Source organism: Hyperoodon ampullatus (assembly GCF_949752795.1).
Source record: "Hyperoodon ampullatus genome assembly, chromosome: 13".
Lineage (NCBI taxonomy): Eukaryota > Metazoa > Chordata > Mammalia > Artiodactyla > Ziphiidae > Hyperoodon > Hyperoodon ampullatus.
Window position 1 is genome coordinate 52429419 of NC_136926.1, and position 17036 is coordinate 52446454.

The 17036-nt window shown below is 41.7% G+C and overlaps 1 protein-coding gene across 2 annotated transcripts in view; it reads right to left on the reverse strand.

Annotated features, from left to right (window-relative positions):
* Positions 1–17036, reverse strand: part of TPGS2 (tubulin polyglutamylase complex subunit 2) — a gene marked incomplete at both ends in the record, with an annotated part of 55488 nt that overhangs the window by 21033 nt on the left and 17419 nt on the right. The gene's annotated exons all lie outside the window — the stretch shown is intronic.

Genomic DNA, 17036 nt, shown 5'->3' on the forward strand with positions numbered 1-17036 from the left:
GATGTGGAAACAAGCTAAGTGTCCATCGATGGATGAATGGATAAAATATGGTGTGTGTGTGTGTATATATATATATATATATATATATATATATATACACACACACAACAGAATATTATTCATCCATAAAAAAGGAAATCCTGCCATTTGTGGCAACATGTATGGACCTTGAGGGCATTATGCTAAGTGAAGTAAGTCAGAGAAAGACAAATACTATATAACCTCACTAATATGTGGAATCAAAAAAAAATGAACTCATAAATACAGAGACTAGATTGGTGGTTGCCAGAGGTGGGGGGTGCGGGTGAACGAAATGGGTGAAGGTGGTCAAAAGGTACACACTTGCAGTTATAAGATAAACTAGTCTTGGGGATGTGATGTACAACAAGGTGATGACAGTTTACAATACTGTACTGTATATTTCAATGTTGCTAAGAGTAAATCTTTAAAGTTATTCATCACAAGAAAAAAAGTCTGTAACTCTTGAAATGGGTGTTAATTACACCTGTCATTTCACCACATATATGTGTGTGTGTGTATATATTTATGTACACACATATATATCAAATCATTATTTTGTAGACATAAAACTAATAAAATGTTATATGTCAATTATATTGCAATAAAAATTAAACAACAAAAAAACCCTATTAGAGAGACAGAGCAGAGACACCAGTTTGATCTCTTTTTGCCTCACCTGATAAGGCAGAGTAGGTGTGTGTTCTGCCGTGGTAATGCCTCTCTGGAGAGCTAGCTGGAGAAAGGGGATCAAGGGAACAAGAGGGGGAGACCTAGAGGAACGTGGTGTGAGAGGAGATCCTACACAAAGTTTTGATGATGCTGGAGCAAAGCAATCACTTCTATAAATTTCAGACCCATGCTCATAAATTATTTCCTGAAACAAATTATTGGCTCAATGAGAACATCGTAAAGGTAAAAAGTATATACTTCTAGAGCATTTAATGCAATGAACCTAACAGTTATGAAAGTTCTTAGGAAGTAAAGAAGCACAATAGGATATAAACAAATACTTCATATGAACAACAAATCATCCAAACTGGTGTGGAAAGAACAAAGTAACAGCTTTGATTCCTTCTAGGAGGTACTAGGAGCATTAAATTCTAAGTAACTCACATCTGTGCACATGTCTGGCCAGTCTTCTCTAGCCAGTCAAACCACTGAGTACAGAAGGATGAGTTCTCCAATTACTTTTCTCACTTATCATGTCTTATGTTTATACAGGTGGAGGGGCAATTTCCAAACTTTTTGATTATTGGACCCGTTTGAGATGTGCTACTGAACACTGCTTATATCAAGTTTGCTTTAGGTCATACTGTCAGTCAATTCCAGGTACCCAATGTGTGAGGAAGTTGAGTGTAGCAGTACGATCTGAATTTATTTCCCATTTCTGCCACTAGCTGAGTGACCTTGAGTGTCAAACTCTGTGAATCCAGGTTCAAGAATAATCTCTAAGATTGAGTCTACAAAACACTGGGGGTGGGAGGAGGTGGAAGCCTGGGAGGAAGAGAGATTAGGTAATCAGAGTAATTATTATGGTTTTAGGGCATAGCATCTTCAAGAACTATATGTGAGAAGCAAGCTTCAAGCTTGCAGGTAATTGTAAGCAGTGTTTTTATATTGTTAAATATACAATAGTTGTCATTTTAATGAAACAGGTTTTTCATTTTCTTGATCTAAGAACTAAAATATGCATTCTGATCTTCTTTTGTTTTTTCTCTCTTCACCATCTAGTTCTCAATTTCAGAGATGAGTAACATAAAGAACTCTCTGACTCCTTGGGCTAAACATTTATTTTCCTGCTCAGTAAGTTATTTGCAGTTTAGGGTTTTCTCCTAATGCCTCCAAGTATGACACATTCTCTGTGCTTTCCGAGAGAAAAAGTGTGTACGCAGAATGCCTTTCTCCCATCCCTGGGACCCTAGCACAGGAAGCCTATACTTGTCAGTGTTCTGACAAAGTTCTTGCTCCCTCTGTCATCCCCAAAGGCCAGCATCCAACGTGAGATTTTGGTCACTAGTGCCATCTAGTGGTAGAGACAAGGAAACCACTGTCTGAAAGTCTTTCTTAACCCAGATTCCATGAGATCTGAGCCGAGATGGGCTGGTAGCATTGTTCACCTTTAAGTTAGGCTGGAGAATTTCAATAGTAGTGATTATAACATTTATTACAGTATTGATTTCACTCAAGAAAGAAATTTTGGTAATACTTTATACTGGTATTTAAAAAAATATTTGAGATTCATAAAAATAGAAAAAAAACAGTGAAATAAAATATTTAATACAATTCAAATAATAACATAAACATGCAAAATGTCAAGTAAACCAAGTTCATGAAAAAACATTAAACCTGCATGGTCATTTTCATATAAATCACTGTGGCCCCAGCTGTGCTGCCTCCTTGCTGTAGACCTTACCACCTGGCAGCGTGCATGGTGGGGCTTCCTTCTGAGTGAGGCTTTCAGGGCACCACGTTTAGGTGGCTCCTACACCCTGGCCAGTAACTCAGAGTTGCTGCCGTTTTAATTTCTGTCCTGCACACTGTGGGAAGAGACTGCTCTTCTGGGGGGAGTAATCTGCCCACTTCAGAGGGCTTCTCTTGCCAGATTCAGGCTCAGTCTCTATTTTGAGGGGATGAAAAAGAAGGGAAGGAAGAAGACTGGCAGAAAGCAAATGGAAGTCGGGGTGTAAGGATTAGAGAGAGGATTTGGGAGAAAGTCAAGAAGGGAGAGTAACACTGCTGACCAGTGTTTGAAATAACAGTGGCGTCAACATGGTATTGCAATCTCCCTGTACCCCAGTGATGATTCTGTTACATAACTCCCAACTTTAGATTCCCACCCCCCCCTCCTGAGGAGGCTATCTACAATAGTTTCTTTAAGCTATGCTAGGAAGAGTCCACCACAAGCTGTGTTACTGCTTCATCAGCTGGACCGTAGAGCCACTCTGACGTTTTAGGAGTCGTCAGCTGGATTCCCAGAGAGCCTTCCTGAGCACTGCCTGAGCCTTGAGGGAAGGGTTAAGGGCCGTCCACAGCCTCCTGCTCACCTGCTGTACTTCTGAGAATCCTGTGGCCCACTGTCCCCTCGCTTTCAGAGGCCACTTCACCAGGGAAGGGGGCTGGTGGGGAGATGCAGGATCAGGTTGGCAAAGAGGCCAGGGGCCAGAGCATGGAAATGAATGTTTCTGTAGGTGCTTATCCACAGTGGACAGGCTCTCCATGAGTCCATTTGCAAAAACAGCAGAGGAAGGGTTGCCCAGAATGCCCATCGATGAGAAGCACTAAAATCTAACTGGAAGCGTGAGGCAGTGAGGACACCTGCATCTCCTGAAACTCTTCTCAGGGAGGATGTCCCATGCAATGGAGGAAAACCCGAGTGGGCTGTGGAGGGACGGGGTGAGATCCTCAGGAGAAGTCTCAAGTATGTTCTCAAACTCTTTCCTAAGGAGAGGGGGAAGGCCTGGTTAACTGGAACCTTTGGTCTTAGTGGGTCAGGTATAACAGTTTGGGGACGGAGCTGAGTTGCCTAAGACGCAGAGGAGAGGCAGCATACTCTTCCCTAAATCCTTTCTCCACACAACCATCACTCTCCCTCAGAAAATGCGTGATAGAAAAGAATATAAATACTGGCCTGTCTGGGGCACCACATGTCTTGGTGAAACTCTGTATAAGGCAGACATCAGCCAAGACAACCTTCCGAACAGCAATGCCCCCAGGCGTAACTAGTCCTTAGGATCTTACAGACGGGGACCTTAGTGGGGGAAGCCTTTGCACCTGCGGCCGCCTTGCTCCAGAGATGGTCGCTGTGGCGGCCTCACTCTCGGGACTCAACTAAGAACTGTTTATGGAAAAGAAGCTGGGTGACCTGGGTAAGTTCTATACTCTTTCCCCCCCTTTGTGTTTTACCTAATTCACTCATTCATTCAACATTTATTCATGTCTGTTGTGGAATAAATACTGTGCTGGGCACTAGAAACAGAAAGGAATGAGGCAAGGTGCAGAGAAGACTGTGGCAGACACATGGGCTGCGTATTCAAATCCATCTTCCTCTACTTCCTCCTTGACAGAACCCTCATTTTGTTTGAGACGGTAATGTGCCCGGTTCAATACCTGTCTTCAGAACCTCCTCTGTAACTAGTGCTGGACATTAAAATGTAAACCCAAGTCCAATGACGGGGTTTCTAGGAAACTATCACTTCCCGATTAAAACGTGACAGGTATAGCTGGCAACATCCCTTACCTTTTCCCTGCCTTGAGCTTGGAGGTGACAGGTGGGGCCTTAGTGGTCATTTAGCCACCATAAAGGAAAAGACCAAAAGAATTACAGAGATAATGGCTGAACACTGTCAGGGCCAGTGAACAATTGACAACTGCTTACCTCAGATCTTGCTATGTAAGAAAAGTTAATTACCATTTGTTTAAGCTATTCTTAGCTTAATATTATACCTCTTTGAGCCAAACGTATTCCTACTTGATCCAGAGACAAATGTGTAACAGAGGAGTGTTGTGGATCTGTAGAGGCAGAGATAACTAAGAAGGAACAGTCAGAAGGCAGGGCAACAGTCAGGGAGGGTGGAGCTACAGAATCCAAGGGAGGAGATAGCTAGGTATAGGAGGGTGGTTAACAGCAAGAAGTGCAGGAAAGATGTCAAGCGAGAAGATGGCTTTAACAATGAAGAGGCCCCTGGTGATTTTTGACACAGCGGTGTCCACGGAATGGTGGTGGAGAAACAGAGGATGCAAAAGGGTGAAGTGACTGGGAAGTGAAGGAAGGGGACAGTAATTTACACCAGGGGTCTCTGCCCTGCCACCTGGTTTTGTAAATAATGTTTAATCGGAACCCAGTCACACCCATGCTTTTTAGTACTATCCATGGGTGCTTTTGGTGCTACAATGGCCAATGAGTAGTTGAGATACAGACTGTACGGCCCACAGAGCCAAAAATATTTACTATGTGGTCCTTTAAAGAAATCATTTGCTGACCCCTGATTTAGACCATTTTTCTACGTGCTTGGCTGTGCAAAGCAACAAACGGCCAAGCAGCCAGAGGGAGACATAAGGTTGAGAGTTTTGTTTTTGTTTTTAATTTTAAAGAGATGGGGAAGACCCTCTAGGGCAGTTGCCGGTGCAGAGGGAGGAAGCGAGGCACTGGAGAGAGGGGGCTTACCTGTCCCAGAAGAGCTACGGGGGCAGAGTGAGAGCACCATGTGAGGGGTTCCACAGTGAAAGGATGCTGTAGGCTGCTCTCTGCCACCAGGGGTGCTTACAATACATTCATAGCAGGGGCATGTGAGGGACACATTGGCAAGAAGGTTCAGAACCCACTCTCTTCTCTGCAGACTGTAGAAAAAGTGAGGCTAAAAAGAGAGGGGATTTTCTGCCAAATTGTTTGGTCTCTTGGGCCATAGTTTCACCACCAGTAAATTGAATTTTTATCTGGGGATTGAAAAGTCTAACCAATCAAGAATTGTACAGCACTCCGCAACTATGAAATGTCACTGAAATATTTAATAACAGAACGCTCCTGACCCCAGGATGCTGTGAGGATTAAGAGGCAGATGCTTTCATAGTGATGAAAAGCTTTGTGTAGACATTACGTCTTACTAACTACCATCATTACAAAAGGCAGGTAGCAGGCACAGTGAACATGAATCATGTAAGGGCACAAAACCGGGCAGTTTGGAACTGCCTTTTATTAAAATAAAAAGAGGTTGTGCATTTTTTTTCTCTAACCTTAGGAGACTGCAGCAGGTATACAGTCATTTAGGTTTTAGTTTCAACCTTTTCTTCTGCATTTGCAGCAAAGAATCACGAAATATTGGAAGTGGATGAGTCCTTCAATAACACTAATGTCAAGGGCTCCAATCAAGATGGCAGAGTAGAAGGATGTGGAACTCACCTCCTCCCACAAATACATCAAAAATGCATCTACAAATGGAACAATTCTCACAGAACACCTACTGAACACTAACAGAAGACCTCAAACCCCCTTAAAGGACATGAAAGATCCCCATGTAACCGGGTAGAACAAAAGAAAGAAAAAAAAGAAAAGACAAAAGGAAGTAAGATGGGACCTGTGCCGGGGGGCGGCGAGGAGAGCGGATAAAGAGGAAAGGTTCCTGCACCCTGGGAAGCCACTTCACCAGTGGGGAGATCAGCTGGGACAGAAGGGGAGCTTCAGAGGCTCATAGGAGAACGCAACAACCAGCTTGTAGCAGGCAGAACAGAGGGAGACTTGCACAGACAGTCCGCGCCACTGCACCGTATGCCCCAGCCTGGGACACGTCTGCTGGTATGGGTGGGGCTGGGTGCTGGAACTCAGGGTTTAGAGAACAGACCCGGGGAAAGGACTGTTGTTGGCTGCGCGGAGACAGCCTGAAGGGGGTGGAGTGTGGCATAGCTGGAATGGCGGTGTTCGCGGAAAAAGCCTGGGCCTGCCACAGAAGCGAAGCGCCATTGTTAAGTGGTGCATGAAGGGAGGGGCGGGGCTGCCATTACAGCCACCTTCTCCATGTGCCGGCCCCGCCTCCGCGGGCTCTGTGAGAGCCCCCAGCTGCTGCCTCGGGGGCACTGGGAGCATATGCCAGCGGGTTGCCCACTCACAGAGGTGGGGCTGAAACAATAGCTGAGCCCCAGGGGCCATGCACCTTAGGAAGTAGGGTTGAAATCTCACCCCGAGGTTGTGCGAGCCACAGATTTACACCTCCGCCACTGGCTTTGTAAATTTAGTGCCTGCAGGACATCTGAGTAGACAGCAGGTGTGCCTACAGCTGGGATGGCTCTGGCTTAGCAGCTGTGGGCTTTGTGGGCACGTGCATGGGGGGGGCTGGGCTGGGCCAGTGTCTGAGCTGCTTCCATAGCTCCCACAGCGGGTCCAAATGTGTGACTAATGAGGTCCTGGGACCTGACTTTGGTGGATCTGCACTGGTGGCCTTGTGAAAACAATGTCTGAGGGACACCAAGGTTGAGACGGGATTCCCAGGGTTGAGACGGCATTCTCAAGGTTGAGACGGGCCGAAGGCAGTGCCAACAGCAGTGTACTTTGTGAGCCTGCACAACAGGTGACAGGTGATACAACAAAGCATGCTCACTGGCGAACAGCTCTGGCAGAGGAATAATTAGTGGCTCCTCTCCCAGTGGGAGCGCTCCAATCCCATCTATCTCGCACTGCAGCTCATAAATGCAGCTCAGAAACGGATCTGGGGGCTTCTACTCCAACAACTAGGGAACAGACCCGGCCCCTGACAGGGCAGTGACAACCACAGAGCAAAGAGGAGGCCCCACTCAATATCCAGTGCAGGCTCTGGTCACCATAACACCAGTCACTCCTCCTATCAAGGGGATAATGGCCAGCACATATTAGGGAAAGAGGCGGCAGACATCCACACTAAGAACAGCCCTCGCACCAAAAAATATTACACCCACACAGGCTATACAGGGATACTCCCACATAAAAATAGCCCTCCAAGACCACAGTAGATAATTGTGTCTCCTAAACTCATAGAGCAAGAGAAATATAAGTAAAATGAAGCAGAAGAACCACTCCCAAATAAAAGATCAAGAGAATTCCCCTGAAAGAACAAACAATGAAACAGACCTCTTCAGTCTAATAGACACTGAGTTCAAAAAGGAGATAATAAAAATACTGAAGGAATTAAGAAGGACTATTGATAGAAATGCAGATTAATATAAAAAGGAACTACTGTAGAAACTATAAGGAGAAGCCAAGAAAAATTAGAAAATTCATTCGCCGAGATGAAAGCTGAGCTAAAGGTAATGAATAGCAGAATGAATAATGTGGAAGAATGAATAAGTGATTTGGAAGATAGAATAATGGAAATCACCCAATTAGAACAGCAGACAGAAAACTAAATGAAAAGAAATGAAAGCAGTACAAGACACCTATGGGATAATATAAAGCATGCTAATCTATAAATAATAGGGATCCCAGAGGAGAAGAAAGAGAAAAGGGGATTGAAAATGTATTTGAAGAATTATGGCTGAAAACTTCCCAAGCCTAAAGAAGGAAACAGATATCCAGGTAAAGGAAGCACAGACAGTCCCACACAAGGTAAACGCAAACAGACCTACACCAAGACATATTATAATAAAAATGACAAAAGTTAAAGATAGAGAGGATTCTAAAGGCAGCAAGAGGAAAACAAAAAGTTAATTGCAAGGGAACCCCCATAAGGCTATCAGCTGATTTCTCTACAGAAAGGTTGCAGGCCAGAAGGGAGTAGCAAGATATATTCAAAGTCCTGAACAGGAGAAAACTGCAACCTAGGATGCTATACTCAGCCAAATTATCATTTAGAATAGAAGGAGAGATAAAGACAAGCAAAAGTAAAAGAATACAGCAATGCTAAACCTACCCTAAAGGAAATATTGAAAGGTCTTCTCTAAATAGAAAAGAAGTAAGAATCTACAGGAAAGAGTAAATCACTTAAATAACCCAGTACACTGATTAAAACAAAAAATCAAAAAAACTTCTGTGAAAGTGATGATAACCACAATGAACAGCAAAAGAATGAAAATGAAGATGTAAAAGAGGATCAAAATCATAAAATGTGGGGGAGAAGAGTAATAAAATATAGATTTTTTTTTCCTAGAATGTGTTTGAGCCTATATGACTACCAGTCTAAGGCAGGTAGAGGGACTTCCCTGGTGGTGCAGTGGTTAAGAATTCACCTGCCAATGCAGGGGACATGGTTTTGATCCCTGGTCCGGGAAGATCCCACATACCATAGAGCAACTAAGCTCGCCTGCCACAACTATTGAGCCTGAGCTCTAGAGCCCGTGAGCCACAACTACTGAGCCTGTGCGCCTAGAGCCCATGCTCCACAACAAGAGAAACCACCGCAATGAGAAGCCTACGCACCTCAACGAAGAGTACCCCCCCTCGCCACAACTAGAGAAAGCCCACGTGAAGCAACGAAGACCCAATGCAGCCAAAATAAATGAATAAATAATTAATTAAAATAGATTAAAAAAATAAGGCAAGTAGATATAGGAAGTGATTAACATACTTGAAAACAGGGCAATCACAAAGCAAAAACATGCAATGGATTAAAAAAAACCAAAAAAAAAGAGAACATGAGTATAATACAAAAGAAATTCATGAAACCACACACAAAAGGAAAAACAAAAAGAAAGGGACAAAGAAGAAATATAAAAGCAACGGGAAAATAAAGTTTAAAATGGCAATAAATACGTATCTATCAATAATTACCTTAAATGTCAATGGACTAAATTCTCCAGTCAAAAGACACAGAGTGGTATATTGGATTAAAAAAGCAAGAGCCTACATTATTCTGCCTACAAGAGACCCACTTTAGGGCAAAGGACACACAAAAATTGAAGTGAGGGCGTGGAAAAGATATTTCATGCAAACAGAAATGACAAGAAAGCGGGGTTGCACTACTCACATTAGACAAAATAGACTTTAGAACAAAGGCTATAAGGAAAGATAAAGAAGGACAGTATATAATTATAAAAGGATCAATACAAGGAGAGGATATTATACTCATCAACATATATACATTCAATATAGGAGCACCCAAATACATAAAAAATTACTAACAGACATAAAGCGAGAAATTGGGAATACACTCACATAAATGGAAAGATCTTTGAGACAGAAAATCAACAAGGCAACAGAGATCTTAAATGATACAATAGCACAGTTAGACTTAATTGATATTTTCAGGACATTACATCCAAAAAAAGCAGAATACACATTCTTTTCAAGTGCACATGGAACATTCTCTAAGATTGACCACACACTAGGGCACAAAACAAGCCTCAACAAATTTAAGAGTATAGAAACTATTTCAAGCATCTTTTCTGACCACAACAGCATGAAACTAGAAATCAACACAGAAAAAGAAATGACAAAAAACCACAATTACATGGAGACTAAACAACATGCTATTTACAAACCAATGGGTCAATGATTAATTTAAAGAAGGAATTAAAAAATACCTTGAGGCTAATGACAATGAAAACACAACTATACAAAATCTATGGGATGCAGCAAAAGCAGTTCTTAGAGTGAATTTCATAGCAACACAGGCCTTTAAGAAACAAGAAAAGTCTCAAATAAACAACCTAACCCAACATCTAAAAGAATTAGAAAAAGAAGAACAAAACAAAACCTAAAGTCAGCAGAAGTAAGGAGCTAATAAAGTTCAGAGAGGAAATAAATAGAGATTAAAAAACAATAGAAAAAAAACTCAATAAAAACCAAGAGCTGGTTCTCCAAAGGGGCAAAGAAAATTGACAAATCTCTGACCAGGCTCACCAAGAAGAAAAGAGAGAAGACTCAAATAAACAAAATAAGAAATGAAAGAGGAGAAATCACAACTGATACCTCAGAAATACAAAAAAACTATAAGCGAACAATTATATATCAATTATATGAACAATTATACATCAACAAATTTGACAACTTAGAAGAAATGGACAACTGTCTAGAAACATACAGCCCACCAAAACTGAATCAAGAAGAAACAGATAACTTGAACAGACTGATGCTTAGAAGTGAAATAGAATCTGTAATAATAATGAAAAAAAACCTCCCTACAAAAGTCCAGGGCCAGATGGCTTCACAGGCAAATTCTACCAAACATACAAGGAAGAACTTATACTGATCCTTCTCAAACTCTTCCAAAAGACTGAAGAGGCAGGAACACTCCTGAAGACATTCTAGGAAGTTACCATGACCCTGATATCAAAACCAGACAAAGACACTACAAAAAAAGAAAATTACAGGCCAATATCTTTGAAGAATATAGATGCAAAACTTATCAACAAAATATTAGCAAACCCAATCCAACAACACATAAAAAATATCATACACCACAACCAAGTTGGATTCATCCCAGGGTCGCAAGGATGGTTCCAGCAAACACAAATCAATCAATGTGATTTGCGTGTGTTGAACCACATGATACACCACATAACAAAAGACAAAAACCACATGATCATCTCAATAGATGAAGAAAAAGCATTTGATAAAATTCAACATCCATTTATGATTAAAAACCCTTACCAAAGTGGGTACAGAGAGAACATATTTCAACATAATACAGAAAGTCCCCGACATATGAACCTTCAAGTTGCGAACTTTCAAAGATGCAAACATGCATTTGCATGTCCAATCACATAAATTATTCTATTTGAGGAGGCACTGTTAGTTTTTGAGGCACGGGGCCCAAACATAGAATGGTACACAAAGGCTGCAGGAGCCATTCAGAATGCAATCCAGTGCTACTGGGCCATCTATGACGAGAAAAAAAGAGGTACTATCCAGACATCACTGAATCATTTTTTCAAGAAGGTGGATAGAATTGAGTCCAGCAAAAAGCCAGAACCTGTGCCATCAGCATCAGGTATGAGTGAAATTGCAGCTTGCCCTCGTCTCCTATTGCAGATGATCCTTCAGCTCTACCATCTCCCACCTCCTCTTCCTCCTCCAGTCAGTAACTCTTCTTGCCTGTTCACTCGATGCCAGCCCCATATGCCAGCTGTTGTACTGTACTACTTTACTTTTCAAGGTACTGTAAGATTAAAAATGTTTTCTTTATTTTTTGTGTCTGTTTGTTTTTTATGTATGTATTATTTGTGTGAAAAGTACTACAAACCTATTATAGTACAGTACTATATATCTGATTGTGTTAGTTGGGTACTTAGGCTAACTTTGTTGAACTTATGAACAAATTGGACTTACGAACTCACTCTTGGAATGGAACTTGTTCATATGTAGGGGACTTACTGTAAAAGCTATTTACAACAAACCCACAGCCAATATAATACTCAATGGTGAAAAGCTGAAAGCTTTCCTGCTAAATTCTGGAACAAGACAAGGATGCTCACTCTCACCACTTCTCTTCAACATAGTATTGGAAGTCCTAGCCACAGCAATCAGACAAGAAAAAGAAATAAAAGGTATTCAAATTGGTAGGGAAGAGGTAAAAGTGTCATTATATGCAGATGACACGATACTATATATAGAAAACTCTAAAGACTCCAAATAAAAACTACTGGAACAGATAAACGAATTCAGCAAGGTAGCAAGATACAAGATTAACATATAGGAATCAGTTGCATTTCTTTACACTAACAATGAAATATGAGAAAGGGAATGTAAACAGTCCCTTTTAAAATCACATCCAAAAAAAAAATAGGAATAAACCTCACCAAGGAGGTGAAAAACTTATATGCTGAGAACTACAAAACACTAGTAAAGGAAATTGAAGATGATTCAAAGAAATGGAAAGATATCCCATGCTCTTGGATTAGAAGAATTAATATTGTTAAAATGGCCATACCACCCAAAGCAATCTACAGATTCAATGTGATCCCCATCAAATTACCCATGACATTTTTCACAGAACTGGAACAAATAATCTTAAAATTTATGTGGAACCATAAAAGACCCATAATTGCCAAAGCAATCCTAAGGAAAAAGAACAAAGCAGGAGGCATAACCCTCCCAGACTTCAGACAATACTACAAAGCTATAGCAATCAAAACAGCATAGGACTGGCACAGAAACAGACATATGGATCAATGGAACAGAATAGAGAGCCCAGAGATAAACCCACACACCTGCAGACAATTAATCTTCAACAAAAGAGGCAAGAATATATAATGGGGTAAAGACAGTCTCTTCAGCAACTGGTGTTGGAAAAGTGGGATAGCCAGCCACATGTAAATCAATGATTTTAGAACATACCCTCACACCATACATAAAAATAAACTCAAAATGGCTTAAAGACTTAAAAATATAAGACATGACACCACAAAACTCCTAGAAGAGAATATAGGCAAAACATTCTCTGACATAAATCGTACCAATGTTTTCTTAGGTCAGCCTCCCAAAACAACAGAAATAAAAGCAAAAATAAATAAATGGAACCTAATCAAACTTACAAGCTTTTGCACAGCAAAGGAAACCATAAACAGAATGAAAAGGCAACCTACAGACTGGGAGAAAATATTTGCAAATGATGCAACTGACAGGCCTTAATTTCCAAAATATACAAACAGCTCATACAACTCAATAACAAAAAAAGAAACAACCCAATCGAAAAACGGCCAGAAGACCTAAATAGACATTTCTCCAAAGAAGACATACAGATGGCCAATAGGCACATGAAAAGCTGCTCAACATCACTATTAGAGAAATGCAAATCAAAACTACAATGAGGTACCACCTCACACTGATCAGAATGGCCATCATCAAAAAGTCTCCAGGGCTTCCCTCGTGGCGCAGTGGTTAAGAATCCGCCTGCCAATGCAGGGGACAGGGGTTCAAGCCCTGTTCTGGGAAAATTCCACGTGCCGCGGAGCAACTAAGCCCGTGCGCCACAACTACTGAGCCTGTGCTCTAGAGCCCGTGAGCCACAACTACTGAGCCTGCGTGCCACAACTACTGAAGCCCACGCGCCTAGAGCCCGTGCTCCACAACAAGACAAACCACCGCAATGAGAAGCCCGCGCACCACAACGAAGAGTAGCCCCCACTCGCCGCAACTAGAGAAAGACAGCGCGCAGCGACAAAGACCCAATGCAGCCAAAAATTAAAAAAAAAAAAGTCTACAAATAATAAATGTTGGAGAGGGGGTGGAGAAGAGAACCCTCTTACACTGCTGGTGGGAATGTAAATTGGTGCAGCCATTATGGAAAACAGTATGGAGATTCCTCAAAAAATTAAAAATTGAGTTGCCATATGATCCAGCAATCCCACTCCTGGGCATATACGCTGACAAAAATATAATTCAAAAAATACATGCACCCCTATGTTTATAGCAGCACGATTTACAATAGCCAAGACATGGAAACAACCTAAATGTCCACTGACAGATGAATGGATAAAGAAGATGTGGTGTGTATGTGTGTCTCTCTCTATATATATATATAGAGAGACACACATACACATACATACACACAATGGAATATTACTTGGCCATAAATAATGAAATAATGCCATTTGCAGCAATGTGGATGGACCTAGAGATTATCATATCAGTCAGAAAAAGAAAGACAAATACCATATGGTATCACTTATATGTGGAATCTAAAATACGACACAAATGAACATATCTATGAAACAGAAACAGCCTCACAGACATAGAGAACAGACTACCAAGGGGGGAGGCAAGGGGGGAGAGAAGGACTGGGAGTTTGGGATTAGCAGATGCAAACTAGTGTATCTAGGATGGATAAACAACAAGGTCCTACTGTACAGCACAGGGAACTATACTCAATATCCTGTTATAAACCATAATGGAAAAGAATCTGAAAAAGAATATATATGTATAACTGAGTCACTTTGCTGTACAGCAGAAATTAACACAACATTGTAAATCAACTATACTTCAGTAAAATTAAAAAAAAATAACACTAATGTCAAACCACTTATTTTATGGATGATGAACAGGGGACACAGAGAAGTTATGATATTTAGCCAAGGGCCTGAGCTGGCACAAGACTCCTACTCTAGGCTGTTTTCCTCACATCAGTGCCTCCATAGCCTTACTATTATCTTATCTCAGTGGGCTTCCCAGAGGGCAGGGCAGAGGCAGTGGGCCTCCTCTTGGAAGGAAAAAATATTATCTGGCTATATAGATGCAGCTGTAGACAGCAGGTTTACCACATGATGGCTGTGCTCTGGCTGGGCCGTCTCCAAGGACACAGTTCTCAAGGGTCAGTCCCCTAGAGAAGGGACTTACCGGCTCCTTGGGACCCTCCTGCTCCTCTGGTACAGGTACTTCTGGGAGCAGGCACGAGCCAGAGGGGCCCTGCCTAGCTTGCTCCTGTGGAAAGGTGCCCTTCAGTTAACCCTCGGGTGAAGAAGTGGGGTGGGTGAGTTTCAGACCAAAACTTCTGCTCTCCATTGCTTAAGTGACAAAACGGCACATAGTATATTGCCTCTAGTTTGAATGTAAAAAAAAAAAAAATCATACAAAAACATGTTCTTAAGGTTTATGGGGTTATGAGCCCCTTTCAGAACCTGAAGATCTTTCCACAGAAAAATGTACATACTTCATAAATTAACACATATTTCAAGGAGTCCATGGACCACTTTCCATTCATGGGCTCTTAGGGGGGTTCCTGGACCACTACCCATTACCCACCCTCCACCCACAGCTAAAATTACACTAACAGTGGTTACCTCCTAAGTGGTAAGATCCTATAGGACTTTTCATTTTTAAAAATCATTTTTTGTATTTTCCAAATTTTCTATTGTCACCATTTTTTTTGTTTAGTATAATCAGAAAAAGTGTTATATAAAAACATAAAAGTACCCATCCAAAACTCCTATCGTCTGTGTTCATATGTTAGCTTTCAAGCACCTCTCATAGCCCTTCATAAAGCTCAGACATGCCAACTGCTCAAGTGAATTTTTACGTTACTGATCCTAATACTGTTTGTACTGATACTTCAGATATGGCATATTTTACTGTACTTAGGTCTGAGATATTCAAATCTATGTATCTTATTATTGTAGGTGCTTTCACAAAACTTCCCCCAACTGAATATGCCTGAAGAAAATGTTCCATTGGCTATCTCAGTTAGTTAAAAATCTCTTTCTCTCGTGCATGCCCTTTAATTCTTTCTGACTGCTGATGACTATTTACTCAGCTCTACAACTGTATTCTCCTCAATGTCAGTCTAAGCTAAATGGGAACCCAAAAAAGTTGTCTTGTCCAGGAGGCAGATTAGATCCCAGTGACATCGGATGTAGACTCTAGCCATGAAAAGCAGACGTGGAAAGCATACTTCCAATGAATAAGCTACAATATCGTAAGTAAAACTGGAACAAATGGGTGAAGTCATCTTAGAGAATTCTAGGGAATATCTGCTATAAGACACAGGAAGCATATGCCTCAGAAATTATCTCAATAAATAAGTGACATAATATGCCACAGCCTTAATGGTGTTCCACCCCAGACAATGCATTCCTGTGCTCTCATTCTCCCATCCAGGTCTATGACTGGGTTTCTAAGCCAGGAGTCTCCTCTTCAACAGACAGAAACACCTCAGAATCTTATTCTTAAAAAGAGTCCCGAGGCAGTTCTCCCTAAAGGGCTGACTTAAGCCTGCTAAGGATCAGGAGTGATGTAATCAACAATGTCAACAGGCCAGGCTGGCATAGCCACAGCTGCACCAGGACTCATCAGCCAGTAAGAGTTTAACAGATAGATGTTGCTCTGGAATTCCATTTTCTCTCATGCGCTGTGAGTGAAAATGGGAGTGGGAGTTGAGTGAGCCCATGATAAACACTGAGGTGCTGCTGAGCCGAGGTCATGGAGAGAAACCTTGATTACCAGTTACTGAGATTCCAGTGAAGCTGCTACTGGCTAAGCCCTGGGAGAGTGAGCGCTGTTGGCAGGGACTGAACATGTCCACATACCTGTGGGCTGCTTGGCTGGCTAGGGCAAGGCTGCCATAGTGTTGCCCTCTATACGAGGGGCAGTCTGCCAGAGCAGAAAGCGCATGTGCTTAGAGGCAGACAACTGAGTTCACATTCAGGCTCTGCCACTTGGTAGCTATGTGGCCCAGGACCAATTCTTTGACCTCTCTGACCCTCAGTTCCTTCATCTGTAACACAGAGATATCAATGCCTATCTTGCAGGATTATTTTGAGGGTTAAATGAAACAACTTATCTGATATGTGTTAGCAGCACTCACTAAATGGCAAGGTAACTTCTTGCCCCCTAGTCAAATCCACTTGCTGCTACTCAGCCATAGTGATTTTCCAAAGCAGAAATCTGACTTCTCTACTTAAAACATTTCAGTGACTCCCCTTTTCTCCCAAGATAAAGAACAAATTCCTGATGATCTACGAAGCCCTGCATGTCCTGGTCCTTGTCAACCTCTCTCGCTTGTTCTCCTGTGCTCTAGCCACATGGACCTTCTTTATGCTCTGGAAAAATGTAATCCTTCCTATCTTGAAGCCTTCACACAGGCTAAAAGCCCCTTATTCCCAGATCTCACCTATCTGGTTAA